The sequence below is a fragment of the Zea mays genome, chromosome 4, assembly GCF_902167145.1.
Source record: "Zea mays cultivar B73 chromosome 4, Zm-B73-REFERENCE-NAM-5.0, whole genome shotgun sequence".
NCBI lineage: Eukaryota > Viridiplantae > Streptophyta > Magnoliopsida > Poales > Poaceae > Zea > Zea mays.
In genome coordinates, this window is record NC_050099.1 from 37,130,848 (window position 1) to 37,146,064 (window position 15,217).

Here is a 15,217-nt window from a genome sequence, read left to right on the forward strand (position 1 = left end):
TGTTCTTGTGTGGATGATGGATTCCAACTTGCTTCCCCGCTTGACATGCGCTACAAATCCTGTCTTTCTCAAAATGAACATTTGTTAATCCTAAAATGTGCTCTCCCTTTAGAAGCTTATGAAGATTCTTCATCCCAACATGGGCTAGTCGGCGGTGCCAGAGCCAACCCATGTTAGTCTTAGCAATTAAGCATGTGTCGAGCTCAGCTCTATCAAAATCTACTAAGTATAGCTGACCCTCTAACACACCCTTAAATGCTATTGAATCATCACTTCTTCTAAAGACAGTGACACCTACATCAGTAAAAAGACAGTTGTAGCCCATTTGACATAATTGGGAAACAGAAAGCAAGTTGTAATCTAAAGAATCTACAAGAAAAACGTTGGAAATAGAATGGTCAGGAGATATAGCAATTTTACCCAATCCTTTGACCAAACCTTGATTTCCATCCCCGAATGTGATAGCTCGTTGGGGATCTTGGTTTTTCTCATATGAGGAGAACATCCTTTTCTCCCCGGTCATGTGGTTTGTGCATCCGCTGTCGAGTATCCAACTTGAGCCCCCGGATGCATAAACCTACAAAACAAATTTAGTTCTTGACTTTAGGTACCCAAACTGTTTTGGGTCCTTTGGCATTAGAAACAAGAACTTTGGGTACCCAAACACAAGTCTTGGAACCCTTGTGTTTGACCTCAACAAACTTGGCAACTACCTTGCCGGATTTGTTAGTAAGCACATAAGAAGCATCAAAAGTTTTAAATGAAATGGCATGATCATTTGATGCATTAGGAGTTTTCTTTCTAGGCAACTTGGCACGGGTTGGTTGCCTAGAGCTAGATGTCTCACCCTTATACATAAAAGCATGATTAGGGCCAGAGTGAGACTTCCTAGAATGAATTCTCCTAATTTTGCTCTCAGGATAGCCGGCAGGGTACAAAATGTAGCCCTCGTTATCCTGAGGCATGGGAGCCTTGCCCTTAACAAAGTTAGACAAGTTCTTAGGAGGGGCATTAATTTTGACATTGTCTCCCCTTTGGAAGCCAATGCCATCCTTAATGCCAGGGCGTCTCCCATTATAAAGCATGCTACGAGCAAATTTAAATTTCTCATTCTCTAGGTTGTGCTCGGCAATTTTAGCATCTAGTTTTGCTATATGATTATTTTGTTGTTTAATTAAAGCCATATGATCATGAATAGCATCAACATCAATATTTCTACATCTAGTACAAATAGATACATGCTCAATAGTAGATGTAGACGGTTTGCAGGAATTAAGTTCAACAATCTTAGCACGAAGAATATCATTTTTATCTCTCAGATCGGCAATTGTAACTTTGCAAACATCAAAATCTTTAGCCTTAGCAATCAAATTTTCATTCTCTATTCTAAGGCTAGCAAGAGAAATGTTTAATTCTTCAATCCTATTAAGCAAATCATCATTATTATCTCTAGGATTGGGAATTGAAACATTACAGACATGAGAATCAACCTTAGCATTTAAACTAGCATTTTCATTTCTAAGGTTGTCAATCATCTCACGGCAAGTGCTTAGCTCACTAGATAATTTTTCACATTTCTCAATTTCAAGAGCATAAGCCTTTTTAACCTTAACATGTTTCTTGTTTTCCTTAATAAGGAGGTCCTCTTGGGAATCCAAAAGATCATCCTTTTCATGAATAGCACTAACCAATTCATTTAATTTTTCTTTTTGAGCTATGTTAAGGTTGGCAAAAAGGGAACGCAAATTATCTTCCTCATCACTAGCATTGTCATCACTAGAGGATTCATATTTAGCGGAGGATTTAGATTTAACCTTCTTTTTGCCGTCCTTTGCCATGAGGCACTTGTGGCCGACGTTGGGGAAGAGGAGTCCCTTGGTGACGGCGATGTTGGCGGCGTCCTCGTCGTCGGAGGAGTCGCTTGAGCTCTCGTCGGAATCCCATTCCCGACAAACATGGGCATCGCCGCCCTTCTTCTTGTAGTACCTTTTCTTCTCCTTTCTTCTCCCCTTCTTGTCGTCGCCTCGGTCACTGTCACTAGATATAGGACATTTAGCAATAAAATGACCGGGCTTACCACATTTGTAGCAAACCTTCTTGGAGCGAGACTTGTAGTCTCTCCCCCTCCTTTGTTTGAGGATTTGGCGGAAGCTCTTGATGACGAGCGCCATCTCCTCATTGTCAAGCTTGGAGGCGTCGATTGGTTGTCGACTTGGTGTAGACTCCTCCTTCTTCTCCTCCGTTGCTTTGAATGCAACGGGTTGAGCTTCGGATGTGGTGGCATCATCAAGCTCGTTGATCTTCCTCGAGCCTTCGATCATGCATTCAAAACTCACAAAATTCCCGATAACTTCCTCGAGGGTCATTTTAGTATATCTAGGATTACCACGGATTAATTGAACTTGAGTAGGGTTAAGGAAAATAAGAGATCTTAGAATAACCTTAACCATCTCGTGGTCATCCCATTTTACGCTCCCGAGGTTGCGCACTTGATTCACCAAGGTCTTGAGCCGGTTGTACATGTGTTGTGGCTCCTCCCCTTTGCGAAGCCGGAACCGACCGAGCTCCCCCTCGATCGTTTCCCGCTTGGTGATCTTGGTGAGTTCGTCTCCTTCGTGCGCGGTTTTGAGCACATCCCAAATCTCCTTGGCACTCTTCAACCCTTGTACTTTGTTATACTCCTCTCTACTTAGAGAGGCGAGGAGTATTGTTGTTGCTTGAGAGTTGAAGTGCTCGATTTGGGCCACCTCATCCTCATCATAGTTTTCATCCCCTACCGATGGTACCTGTGCACCAAACTCAACAACATCCCATATACTTTTGTGGAGCGAGGTTAGATGAAATCGCATTAAATCGCTCCACCTAGCGTAATCTTCACCATCAAAAGTTGGTGGTTTGCCTAATGGGACGGAAAGTAAAGGTGTATGTTTGGAAATGCGAGGGTAGCGTAGGGGGATCTTACTATACTTCTTGCGCTCTTGGCGCTTAGAAGTGACGGAGGGCGCATCGGAGTCGGAGGTCGATGTTGATGAAGTGTCGGTCTCGTAGTAGACCACCTTCCTCATCCTCTTGTGCTTGTCGCCTTTCCGATGCGGCTTGTGGGAAGAAGATTTTTCCTTCTTCTCTTTGTGGTGAGAAGAAGATTTCTTCTCCTTCCCTTTGTTGGAGGAGCTCTTCTTCTTCTCCCTCCTTTTGGTGCGGGACTCTTCCGATGAAGTGCTCCCGTGGCTTGTAGTGGGCTTTTCGCCGGTCTCCATCTCCTTCTTGGCGTGATCTCCCGACATTACTTCGAGCGGTTAGGCTCTAATGAAGCACCGGGCTCTGATACCAATTGATAGTCGCCTAGAGGGGGGGTGAATAGGGCGAAACTGAAATTTACAAATATAAACACAACTACAAGCCGGGTTAGCGTTAGAAATATAAACGAGTCCGAGAGAGAGGGCGCAAAACAAATCCCAAGCGAATAAGCAAGTGAGACACGGAGATTTGTTTTACCGAGGTTCGGTTCTTGCAAACCTACTCCCCGTTGAGGAGGCCACAAAGGCCGGGTCTCTTTCAACCCTTCCCTCTCTCAAACGGTCCCTTGGACCGAGTGAGCTTCTCTTCTCAAATCAAAGCCGGGAACAAAACTTCCCCGCAAGGGCCACCACACAATTGGTGCCTCTTGCCTTGATTACAATGGAGTTGTGATCTCAAGAACAAGTGAGAAAGAAAAGAAGCAATCCAAGCGCAAGAGCTCAAATGAACACGGCAAATCACTCTCACTAGTCACTAGGGCTTTGTGTGGAATTGGAGAGGATTTGATCTTTTTAGTGTGTCTAGAATTGAATGCTAGAGCTCTTGTAGTAGTTGAGAAGTGGAAAACTTGGATGCAATGAATGGTGGGGTGGTTGGGGTATTTATAGCCCCAACCACCAAAAGTGGCCGTTGGAAGGCTGTCTGTTCGATGGCGCACCGGACAGTCCGGTGCACACCGGACAGTCCGGTGCCCCCTGCCACGTCATCACTGCCGTTGGATTCTGACCGTTGGAGCTTCTGACTTGTGGGCCCGCCTGGGTGTCCGGTGCACACCGGACAGGTACTGTTTGATGTCCGGTGTGCCAGCATGGGCGATTCTGACTTCTGCGCGCGCAGAGGGCGCATTAAATGCGCGGCAGAGAGCCGTTGGCGCGGAGATGACCGTTGCTTCGGAGGCGCACCGGACAGTCCAGTGCACACCGGACAGTCCGGTGAATTTTAGCGGGCTAGCCGTTGGCGTTTCCCGAAGCTGGCGAGTTCCTGAGGCCGACCTCCCTTGGCGCACCGGACACTGTCCGGTGTACACCGGACAGTCCGGTGAATTATAGCCGAGTCGCCCTGGAAATTCCCGAAGGTGGCGAGTTTGAGTCTGAGTCCCCTGGTGCACCGGACAGGTACTGTTCACTGTTCGGTGGCACACCGGACAGTCCGGTGCGCCAGACCAGGGGTGCCTTCGGTTGCCCCTTTGCTCCTTTATTGAATCCAAAACTTGGTCTTTTTATTGGCTGAGGGTGAACCTTTTACACCTGTATAATCTACACACCTGGGCAAACTAGTTAGTCCAATTATTTGTGTTGGGCAATTCAACCACCAAAATTATTTAGGAACTAGGTGTAAGCCTAATTCCCTTTCAATAATGCTTGTCCGGTGCGGCACCGGACTGTCCGGTGCCACTAGAAGACAAAGCCTCCTACGGTCACAAGCTCCCGAACCCTAACAGTTGGGTGATGTGGCTAGCGCACCGGACAGTGTCCGGTGGCGCACCGGACTGTCCGGTGCGCCCATCGACAGCAGCCATCCCCAACGGCTATGTGGTGGTTGAGGGCTATAAATACCCCCCAACCACCACAACTCCAAGCATCCAAGTTTCCAGCACTTCACATTCAATACAAGAGCTAGTGCATTCACTCCTAGACACAATTCAAAAGAATCAAAGCCTCTCCAAGTCCCAAATTCACTCCAAACACCTAGTGACTAGAGAGAGTGTTTTGTTCGTGTTCTTTGCGCTCTTGTTTCTTGGATCACTTTCTTCTTCCTCATTCTTGTTCTCTAAGTGACTTGTAATCAAAGCAAGAGACACCAAGTGTGTGGTGGTCCTTACGGGGTCTAAGTGACCCGTTTAATTAAGGAGAAAGCTCACTCGGTCTAGGTGACCGTTTGAGAGAGGGAAAGGGTTGAAAGAGACCCAGTCTTTGTGACCACCTCAACGAGGACTAGGTTGTTTAGAACCAAACCTCGGTAAAACAAATCACCGTGTTCATCCGCTCTATTTCTTGGTTGATTTGTTTTATCTCTCTTTCGGACTCGGATTCATTTCTAACGCTAACCCCGGCTTGTAGTGTGTGCTTAAGTTTATAATTTTCAGATTCCACCTATCCACCCTCCCTCTAGGCGACTTTCAATTGGTATCAGAGCCCGGTACTTCATTAGAGTCTAACAACTCAAAGTGATGTCGGGAGCATCCGCCAAGAGGGAGATGGAAACCGGCGAGAAGGCCACTAGCCACAGGAAGGCTCCATCAAGGGAGTCCAACGCTAAAGGAAAGGAAGAATCCCCTCCCCGCGTCAAGTCACATCGGAATGGCGACAAGAAGAAGAAGATGAAGAAAGTGGTCTACTACGAGACCGATTCTTCGTCGCCCTCCACATCCGGCTCCGACACGGCGTCCGTCACTTCTAAGCGCCATGAGCGCAAGAAGTATAGTAAGATGCCACTTCGTTATTCCCGTATTTCTAAGCGCACTCCATTACTTTCTGTTCCATTAGGCAAGCCACCATGTTTTGATGGTGAAGATTATTCTATGTGGAGTGATAAAATGAGGCATCACCTAACCTCACTCCACGCAAGTATATGGGACATTGTTGAGTTTGGAGCGCAGGTACCAAATGTGGGGGACGAAGATTATGATTCGGACGAGGTCGCCCAAATACGGCACTTTGACTCCCAAGCAACTACTATACTCTTCGCCTCCTTGTGTCGAGAGGAGTATAATAAGGTGCAAGGGCTAAAAAGTGCCAAGGAGATTTGGGATGTCCTAAAGAACGCGCACAAAGGAGATGAGGTGACCAAGATCACTAAGCGGGAGACGATCAAGGGGGGGGGGGCTCGGTCGATTCGTCCTCAACCAAGGAGAGGAGCCACAAGCAATATACAACCGACTCAAGACCTTGGTCAATCAAGTACGCAACCTCAGGAGCACCAAATGGGATGACCATGAAATGGTCAAGGTTATTCTAAGATCTCTTGTTTTTCGTAACCCTACTCAAGTACAATTAATTCGCGGGGATCCCAGATACAAATTAATGTCTCCCGAGGAAGTGATAAGAAAGTTTGTGAGCTTTGAACTAATGATCAAAGGCTCCAAACACATCGTCGACTTGGAGCAAGGCGGCACCTCCACACCCAAGGTGCAACCCGTCACATTCAAAGCGACGGAAGAGAAGAAAGAAGAGTCTACATCAAGTAGGCTCCCCATCGACGCCTCCAAGCTCGACAATGAGGAAATGATGCTCATCATCAAGAGTTTTCGCCAAATCCTCAAGCAAAGGAGGGGGAAGGACTACAAACCCCGCTCCAAGAGGGTGTGCTACAAATGTGGTAAGCCCGGTTATTTTATTGCTAAATGTCCTATGTCTAGTGATAGTGACAGAGGTGACGACAAGAGGGGGAAGAAGAAAGAAAGGAAGAGGTACTACAAAAAGAAGGGCGGCGATGCCCACGTATGTCGGGAATGGGACTCCGACGAGAGCTCCACCGACTACTCCTCCAACGAGGATGCCGCCAACATCGCCGTCAACAAAGGCCTTCTCTTACCCAACGTCGGCTCCAAATGCTTCATGGCAAAGGATGACAAAAAAAAGAAGGTACAATCTAGAACCACCCCCAAGTATACTACATCTAGTGATGAGGGTAGTTCTAGTGAAGATGAAGATGATTTGCTTACACTTTTTGCCAACCTTAACATGCAACAAAAGGAAAAATTAAATGAATTGATAGGAGCTATTCATGAGAAGGATGAACTTTTGGATAGCCAAGAGGAATTCCTTATTAAAGAAAACAAAAGACATGTTAAAGTAAAAAATGCTTATGCTTAGGAAGTTGAAAAATGTGAAAATTTGACAAAGGAGCTTAGCATTTGCCATGACACTATTTCTAAAAAGGCATGTTAAAATAAAAAATGCTTATGCTCAGGATGTGAACTAGAAAGGCAGCATCTCGCCTGTCTTGGGCCACTTAGTGAGGTCTTCAGCCTCTCCACTCACCTTCACATAAAATCACCCTTTGCTCCAGTTTGCGCCCCACTAATTCTTGGTGCATGGCACCAGCTCGATAACCACGTATGAGGTCTTGTAAATATTTGGCATGAAGTGCAGCTACCAAACTGGGCCACTTGCCCATCAATAGTCTTTTTCTATCAATGCAAGTAGTAGTTGAAAGTGCATTCATCTCTTTTGTGAGTTTTGGTGATTTGGATGACAACACATTTAAAAGACTGACAAGTTTGCTAAGTGTTGAACAGGAAATTCAGTATGATGAACATACTTGAATAGTGTATAATGACAGTGAACAAAGGTTCAACACAAGGTTAAATAACCAGTGAGACAATGCAAATGGATATAATATGATCTCTATATTGGTTTGAATATATGGACAAGACATGAGAAATCACTACATACATATGATCAAAATAGAGGATGAAGTGATTAAGAGGATAAGTCAAGCCAAAGTGAATAAGATATGAGGAATCGTGAATTGGCTTGACCATATTACTATCAGTCCATATATGCTTCTATGAGAATCAAACTAGAGCTTGATTAATCTTAACAGTTATATCTAGAAGACATTCAAGCAAGGTTCACAATATTGAAGAAAGGATTCTCTCAATGGATGCTCAAAATGATGTGACTTAAGGGTGTGTTTGGTTTGACTTTTGGCTTTGACTTTTTGCCCCCTAAAAGCCAAAAGTCAACCAAAGGGCTGGATCCAGGAAGCAGCTTTTTATAAAAGCCGACTTTCTCGTAGTGCAAATCTAAAAGCACCTCTAGACCTGCTTTTAGTGGCTTTTTGAATGGAACTATAAAAACATATATCGAAAAAAAAATTAACGACTTTTAGTGGTTTCCACCAAATGGTTTTTAGCTTTTTAACAGCTTACAGCCTACAACAACTTTTTTCACAGCTCACAGTCTACAACAACTTTTTTCACAGCCACAGCCTAACCAAAAAGACTCTAAGAATGGTTTGATAGGGTGAAGGTAGCAAGGAAAGGGCTTTGAGGAACTAAGCGATGGTGAAGGCCAAGCGACAGCTTGTAGACCGAGGTACCATGGCTAAGGTGAAGAAGAGAGTGTTGGAACTTGCTCTCTGCAGCAAGAAGGCCAACAAGAGTGAACGGTGGTGACAACAGGGTTACGTGCACGGGGGCAATAGCACTGTTGATCTAGCCTCTCACGGGCACTGTGCGGGGGTATTTATAGGTATCTGAGTGCCCAGCGTCTTGTGTTAAGGACGCATGTGCCCTCAGACACCTATTTTATCCCCAGAATATTCCCATAAAGCAGGGTTACAGACCGTAATTACAAGTACTCCTTTACAAGTCAGGCCCGTAATACAGAGGCGGCCACGCGGGGCCCGTTACAATGGGCCAGATCGCACGTGGGCCTTGGGACTGAACGAGGACGCGCCGTGGTAGGACGTCGCCGCAGGCCTTCGTCAACGTGCCGAGTCTTGCGAAGGGTGTCCCTGCCCGCTTTGTCTCTGTCGGACCAGCGGCTGCAGCGAAGGCCTCGAGCGAAGGGTGGCGTCTTTGCCTTCGCCCCAACATTTGCCCTCCGAGGGACCAGTTCGACAAAGTCACCTGGTGCCGAAGACGTCGCTAGATGGCGGAGACGCTGCCCTCGCTCGAAGTGGTTCCGCGGGGGTTTTTGATGTGACCGTTGATGGACGGCGTACTGTTGGATTGCGGGTTTCCCGAAGCGTCGCGGCCTGTCGGATTGCGGGTTTCCCGAAGAGCCGCGCCCCGCCTATAAAAGGGGGGCGGGGGCGGCGCTTTTTGAACTCTGCCTTCCGCGCTCCGTAAAACCCTAGCCGCCCGTCGTCTTGCTGCTCCTTTTCCTCCGCTGCTCCCTTAACTCGCCGGCGTTCTGGCTCGAGTGAAGCAGACCGCCCGCCGCCGACGACGGTACGTAGCAATGCCATCCTCTTCTTCCTCCGCCGACGCCGCGTCGCCGGCCGCCGCCTCGTCTGAGGAGACGTTGAGTAACGTGGAGGTGGAGGAGTTGCGCGCCGGCGACTCTGTTGAATTTGGTGTGTCACGGATGACGTCAGCCCGCATTGAAGATATGCAGCGGTTGGGCTACTTTGGCGGCGGGGTCGCCCGTGCTCCGGGGACGGAGGAAGTCCCCGAGCCGGAGGGCGAGTTGGTTGTTTTCGAGGCGTTCTTCGTCGCCGGACTCCGCTTGCCGGCGCACCGTTTTGTCAGCGAAGTCCTGCGTAGATTCAGCGTTCAAATACATCAGCTGACACCGAACGCCATAGTGGCGCTGGCGAAGTATGTCTGGGCGACGACTTCGTACGGCGGACAGCCATCGGTTGAAGTTTTTGCGAAGAATTATTGTTTGCATTGGCAGAAAAGGATGGTTGAGGACGGAGTTGCCCAGTTCGGGTCATGTACATTCACGCCGAAGACCGGCAAGACCACAATGCCAGTAGTGGAGTTGGTCCCGTGCGCCCGCAACAAGTGGGGCAATTGGAATGAATTTTGGTTTTATGTTGCTGAGGCTACTGTCGAAGGCCATGAAGGGCTCCCCGTGTCCTTAATGTGCTCTCACTATTACTCTGCGTATCCACCTTATGAAGTGGCAGAAGAGGATGCAGACGAAGGGGCCCTTCGGTGCGCCGCCGGTCAGAGCAGCGGTCGAGATTTAGTTGAAGAGTTCGTGGCGTACGGGGTCTGGCCCTTGGCGCACGGCTGGGCGCTGGGCGAAGTATGCCCTCGCCAGATGCCCTTTCACGGAGGAAGGGTGGTGCGAAGTCCTGCCTTCGCACTGAATTTGCGAAGCCGTGACCCGGCCGCCTTTGTGCGTGATGCGGAGGGCTTGGCGGTGCGGCTCGTGGGGCGTTACGTGCCGAGGACGGAAGGCCAGCGCAGCTTTGACATCCGCGGGTCAAATGAACGCTTGAACAGGGTATTCGAATTAAATCAACTGCCGTACGACGGTTACCCTGGACAAGACGAAGCGGACCGCCGTGGGAAGAAGCCGGCGGTGGAGACTGGAGGCGACCCTGCGCTGGTGGCCGCCGCCTCCTCGAAAAAGAGAAAATTAGGTACTGCGATGGGAAGACTTGGGGTGTCTGATAGTTTCGCTAGAGATTTAATGAGGACGTGTGCGGCCCCGGGGGAGAGGATGTCTTCGCCCGAGCTCCGGGAGTCTTCGGCTCGGATGCTGAGGGTTACCGGGGGTTGTTGGCCTAAAAACATTCCTATCCCCTGCGCGGCTGAGGAGGACTGTTTTACATCTCGTATGGTTCATCGGTGGAAAGTTTTTCCTTATGGGCGAAATATCGGTCATGTTGTGTGGGCAGTGATGGACAAGGATCGCCAAGGCGCGGCGCGAAAACGCCAGGCGACTGTGAGGGTTCACGAAGCCCGGCCGAAAAGGCATCGGGGAACGGCGAAGGCTGAGGCCTCTGGCGGAGGCAAGCCGCCGCTGCCGACGAAGGTGGGCGCCTCCGCGCCTGGCAAGGCGCCGGAGACGACGGTGGGCGCCGGAGGCCCCAAGCTGTCGAAGGTGGTGCCGTCTGCCAGCGGGGTGGCGGAGGCTGAGAAGGCGGCCCGATCGCTACCGCTGCCTGGCAAGCGCGTTGCCGACTTCGGCACCGAGATTGATGTGGACGACTATCTTGGGGGTAAGTATATATGAATATATATACCTCTTTTTTTTTCTTTTTTTTTTAAATTGTTGACGCGTTGCAGGGTCGGACGAGGGCCCGCTTGCTCTAGTTGTGCCTGGCGCGGCGATCGCGACGGCTGCGCCAGCGCCGAAAGCGGGGGGAGAGACCCTTGGCGCCGGAGGCGAGGTGTCTGCCCTCGCGCTGGTCAGAGACGAGGCGGGCGTGGCGACCCGTCGGCTGAAGGGAGCGACGGAGGCGCTGAGTCGAGCGACGGAGGCGCTGAGTCAGGTCCGCCGAGCTATACATTTTTTTCTTTTTCTTTTTTTTTACGCAACGACCTTACGTGTGTTCTGCAGGTGGCTGACTTCACCAGCCGCACTGCGTCGGGGGCCCTTACGGCAGCGTTGTCTGCCGAGGTCGAGAGACTTCGGACGCAACATGCGGACGCTGTCCGTGAGAAGTCGGCCTCCGACAGCAAGTGCCGCAAACTGGCGGAGAAGGTGGCCGTCCTTGAGAAGGAGAAGGCTGACCTCCGGCGCCAGCTGGCGGGGGAGAGGAGGGAGGCCAATGAAGCCATCGCCAAAGAGCAGGCTGCGCAGGCGGAGGCCAGGTTGGCGCGGGCGGAAGGCAATATCGCCAAGGAGCTTGCCGGAGAGCTGCAGCGGCGGCTTACTGCCCAGGAGAGCCGCGCGGAGGGGGCCGAGGCCGCGATGCGAGCGGAGGCCGAACGGACGCGCACGCAGCTCATGACTTCATATCGCGAGCTGGGTGTGCGGACGGGTGACTTCGAGGTGCCGGAGCGAGAGGCCGGGCTTCGCTGTCTGGAATGGGTGCAGGAGGAACTGCAGGAGCTCCCCACTGTCTTGGCGGGGTTGATGGCGTTCACCTCCCTGGTCACCTGCGAGGCAGCGATGAACGCGCTCTCTCGCGAAGGCTGCCGGCACTTTGAGGCCCTCGACCAGGTGGATGAGGATTTTGGGCGTGATATCTTTGAGGTCGAAGACCCCGTGGTGAAAGAATCCGCCGGGGCCCTCTATGACCGGATGTGGGGTTCATACGGTCGTGAGGTGGTCCGGGCGCGGGCCGAGGCTGTGAGGGCTCAGGTAACGCTGTCGTTTGCCCGGCGTGTGCTGGATGCGGTCTGTGCATGTGTTTGCTGAGTTTTTGTGCGTTTTGTTTTAGGCGGAGCGCGGCGAGCGGGTGGACGATTTCGGGGCGCTGAACAGCGAGCTGCCTGAGTCGGAGACGACCCCTGCGGAGGCCGCGACTGGAGTCGCCCCGGGACCTACCCCGGAGACTGCGGAAGATGCACCGGGCGCTCCTGCATCTGCCGCGGCCGGCGAAGACCTTCCCCCAAAGGTGGCCGAAGGCGCGCCAGATGCCCCCGCAGCTACTGTGCCGAGCGCTGAGGATCCAGCAGAGGCAGCGGCGGAGGCTCCCGCAGCGGCCGGGCCTTCGCAGGTGGCGTAGGTGGTGTTTAGGGTTGAGGGATTTTTGGATGTTGTACTGAATTTTGGTTGCTGCGCAGGTTCAAGATTTTGGGCCTGCGCACGCAACCGCTACCACTGAGTTTTTGGCGGCTTCGACCGCGGAAGATGGAAATGAATGTGGTGGGTCTGTTTCTGAGTTTTTTGATGTTACTGACTCTGGGAGCTCGGTTGAGTGGACTGAGGAGTCGTCGGAGGAGGACTTGGATTATTTTGCGGCCTTGGACGTGGCTGCGGCGGAGGCTGCACCACACGCTGCGGACGCGCCAGGCGTGCCCGGTCCTAGCACCGGGCACCGACGACGAAGGGCGGTTGCAAAGCGTAGGATTAGTGCGGAGGAAGGGGCTCGGCTTCGCGTTAGTAGGGCTGGCCGGCAGGAGCTGCTGTCTTTGCCGGCCGCCTCGGGTGTAGGGGAAGGTGAGCTGCGAAGCCTTTTTGCGGGTGAGGAGCTTAGGATAATGTTATTTAATTATAGAGAGATGGGGATTATTCCTAAGGTTGAGCCGATGTAGGGCGTGGTGCCCTCGCTTGTGTATGTGTAAAGGCTTGTAAAATGGAGTTGTGTGCCCTCGCGTGCCTGTGCCTGCGAGGGCGCTGTGTACTTTGTCTGGTGTGATTGATTGATTGGTCTTGCTGTTGTTTCTGCTTTTTGTTATACTGTGCTGGCTGCGCCCTTAGGCGGTTCCTGCGATAGACTTCGGATTTTTGCGCGTTTGTGCTTGGTCCGGCTGCACCTTTTAGGCGACTTCTGCGCGGATAGTCTTCGCGATAGACTTCGTTTTTGCGCACTTGTTGTGCTAAGTCCGGCTGCACCCTTAGGCGACTTCTGCGCGGATAGTCTTCGCGATAGACTTCGTTTTTTGCGCACTTGTTGTGCTAAGTCCGGCTGCACCCTTAGGCGACTTCTGCGCGGATAGTCTTCGCGATAGACTTCGGATTTTGCGCACTTGTTGTGCTAAGTCCGGCTGCACCCTTAGGCGACTTCTGCGCGGATAGTCTTCGCGATAGACTTCGGATTTTGCGCACTTGTTGTGCTAAGTCCGGCTGCACCCTTAGGCGACTTCTGCGCGGATAGTCTTCGCGATAGACTTCGTTTTTTGCGCACTTGTTGTGCTAAGTCCGGCTGCACCCTTAGGCGACTTCTGCGCGGATTGGTCGCACGCGAGGGTGGCTAGCGCTTAGCCTCGCGGTGACTTCGAATTGGTCGAATGCCGAAGACCGTTGTTGCGGTCTTTTTTCGACATGCTTTTGTGGGGGATTTTTTCTCACGTATATTACATGGCTCCGCCTCGTTAAAAACCTCACCCCCCGGGAGGAAAAGAGTGCGGGCCGGTACAAGATTGTTTGCGGCGAACTACAAGGGCGAAATCGGCCCTAAATGGGTCAAACAAAAAATTTGCGAAGGTTGTCGACGTTCCAGGAGTGCTCTAGGTCCTCGCCGTTTGGCGTTGTGAGCCTGTAAGCACTGGGGGAAGCTTTTGACTTGACTATGAAGGGGCCCTCCCACTTGGGCTCCAATTTGCCCTTGGACTCCGTCCGAGCTGTTCGGATGAGTACGAGGTCCCCCTCGCTGAACTCCCTCGGGATGACTGCACGGTCGTGCCATGCTTTGGTCTGGGCCTGATATTTGTTCAGGGCCTGTAAGGCGAAGACCCGGTCTCCGTCAATGAGATCTTTTGAAGTTGGCTCATCCACGTCGGGGACGGCTGACGGAACTGTACGTGGGGACCCATGCTTTATTTCTTGCGGGGTCATTGCCTCCGATCCGTATAGAAGGCGGAAAGGAGTGAACCCGGTTGCTCTGCACTCGGTTGTGTTGAGCGCCCAGACTGCCTCTGGTAATAAATCGGTCCACCTGCCTTTTCTTTCATCGAGGAGCATCTTTTTGACAGCTGTGAATATTTTCCCATTGGCGCGCTCCACGACCCCGTTGGACTGCGGATGATAGACTGAAGCGAAGGCAAGCTTGGTGCCGATGGAGAAACAAAAATCCTTGAAATCTTGGCTGTCGAACTGCTTGCCGTTGTCGACTGTTAGCTCGGACGGTACTCCGAAGCGGCAAACGATGTTCTGCCAGAAGAATTTTTGGGTAGTCTTTGATGTGATTGTGGAAACAGCCCTCGCTTCAATCCATTTGGTGAAGTATTCGACGGCTACGAAGGCGAACTTAAGGTTCCCCTGAGCGGTGGGCAGGGGCCCGACGATGTCCAGGCCCCAGCGCTGGAGAGGCCATGTGTGGGCAATCAGCTTTGTATATTGCGAGGGGTTGCCTGACCGAGGGGAGAACTTCTGGCAGGCTTCGCAGGACTTCGCGACCCGATTTGCGGCGCAGATCATTGCGGGCCAGTAAAACCCTTGACGGATCACCTTGGCAGCCAGGGCCCTTGGCCCTGCGTGCGAGCCGCACGTGCCGCTGTGGACTTCGCGTAGGATCTGCATGCCTTCGGTCTCGGTGACGCATTTGAGCATTGGCTGACTGACCCCTTTCTTGTACAGTTGGCCTTCGATCAGAGCGAAGTCCCGGCTTCGATGTCTGAGGCGCTTTGCCTCACTGACGTCGGCTGGATGATAGTATCCCTGTAGGAACAGGGTTATTGGTGCCCTCCAGTCTTCTGTCATGATTAGGTTGACTGTACGGTGGCCTTCGCTATCATTAGTGATCTGGAGCCCTTCGGGGCTCCGGACAGCTGGAGTGCCGATGGTGTGGAAAAACACGTCGGAGGGCAGGGGCTCGCCCCTGGCGGCGGCCTTGGCTAAGGCATCGGCCTCCTCGTTCCTGGCCCTATCAACATGCTGTAGGGTGAATCCCTTGAACTGTC